Here is a 1,654-nt window from a genome sequence, read left to right as displayed (position 1 = left end):
CCTTCCTAGTCAATAATCAGGCCAGATTTCCTGTGACCCACTTTACCGAAGTGCTCAGTTTTCTCTGCTCTGCCTATTCAAATCATGTCATTTAGGTCCAGATGAACACTCACTTCTTCCACCATCCTGACACTGTTTTTTTTCACAGGTCTCAGTTACTAGGTTATGCGAAGGTGTGACTTGTAGGCTGTCAACCTGTTTCTGCTGCTCCCTCAGTTAAAAAATGTGCTGCTTGAGGAAATCTGTGATGTACTGGCAAGTTCTTCATTAATAATTATATTACTAATGCTTCTTATATTAACTATAATGACTATAAGTGATGGGTTAATAAAAGTGTTATTTTATCTACTTTCGATTTTCAATCTTATTCTTTTTTTATTTGAAATTTTAAGGTCAGTTTATTAAGTTCAATGATGAAAGCTATCAGAAGAATATTCTCCTGAAAATTATTTTTTTCTTAGAAAAAAGAAAGAAAAATCAACACCTCAGCACAGCCACAGATGCTGTGGCAGTCACACCGCTCTGCAGATGGGGACCGTCCGCTAGGCAGTCAGGTCACTCTCTGGGTCAGCAGGATTATAGTCCGGATCATCCTCATCATCCTCTAGCTCCAAGTCATCCATTTCCTGGAACAGAGATTCATCTACCTCCACATTGTTTCCAGCGTCCTCCAAAAACTGGATATCAGATGTGTCAAGATTATGATCTGTTTCAAATAGCTGTTTCCCACTTAATTTTTTCCTGCTTGCTCTTCTTCTTTCATTCGTTTCTTTTTAATTTACAAGAGTTCTGCATCAAACTTGGCCTTCCAACTTAAGATATTCTCAATTGTAACAGGGGTGCCATGAAATAATCACTTTATGGCTTCCTCTGCTTTTTCCTTTTGCTTTTTTTCTTCTCTTCTAGTTTTAATTTGATCTACTATTTCATTTAATTTTTCTTGCACAGCTGTCACTAAAGTAAAGATCATCACCATACCAAGGTTTTCTTCTGCCTGTAATGCTAATAGTTTTAAAATATCTGAGACATCATTATCTTCTAGGTTTTCCTGGGAGAATATTTCATAAAGAGGGGCTTCATCTGGATATTTTTCACTGTACGTAAACTTGAGGGTAGTCTGGACAGTTTCATCATTTTCTCCAGCCTCAGATGTCACAGTAATGGTGAAACTGGGTGGATTTTCTGATAATACTGTGAAGGAGTCGGGATAGATGGACTCCAGAGCTTCCAGTTCGTTGAGCTGCTCCTCAACGTAATCTGTCATGGTGGCCCTCGCTGCTGCCGATGGATCGCCCAGCCACCCCGGCGGCGCGCCGCAGCAAGGACCGCGGCCCTCAATCTTATTCTTAAAAATGGTTTTGAATATAACATTTGACTCTAGGATAAATTTTCATTGTAATGTTTTTTTCCTAATTTTTCCCCACTCAATTCCATCCTAATTAATGTGAAGAGGGCAATGGGGTTACTCTCTTAATTTTCAATTGAAATAATACGAGTGAGGACAGCATATATTCTCCTGAATACACACAGACATACACACACTGAATCTAGCTAAAATATTTTAATTATTTATAAGTTCTTATTGCTTTATCATTACAACAGCACATCATCAAGCTCACCAAACCTTTTATTTTCTTCATAAAGGACTCTCATA

At 38.2% G+C, this 1,654-nt stretch overlaps 1 pseudogene; it reads right to left on the bottom strand.

The window, feature by feature from the left end:
• Positions 1-542: 542 nt before the first annotated feature.
• On the bottom strand, positions 543-1,283 carry LOC115300311 (annotated as a pseudogene).
• Positions 1,284-1,654: the final 371 nt, after the last annotated feature.

This window comes from Suricata suricatta, chromosome 1 (assembly GCF_006229205.1).
Source record: "Suricata suricatta isolate VVHF042 chromosome 1, meerkat_22Aug2017_6uvM2_HiC, whole genome shotgun sequence".
In the NCBI taxonomy this organism is placed as follows: domain Eukaryota; kingdom Metazoa; phylum Chordata; class Mammalia; order Carnivora; family Herpestidae; genus Suricata; species Suricata suricatta.
This window is presented reverse-complemented; position numbering and strand designations above follow the sequence as displayed.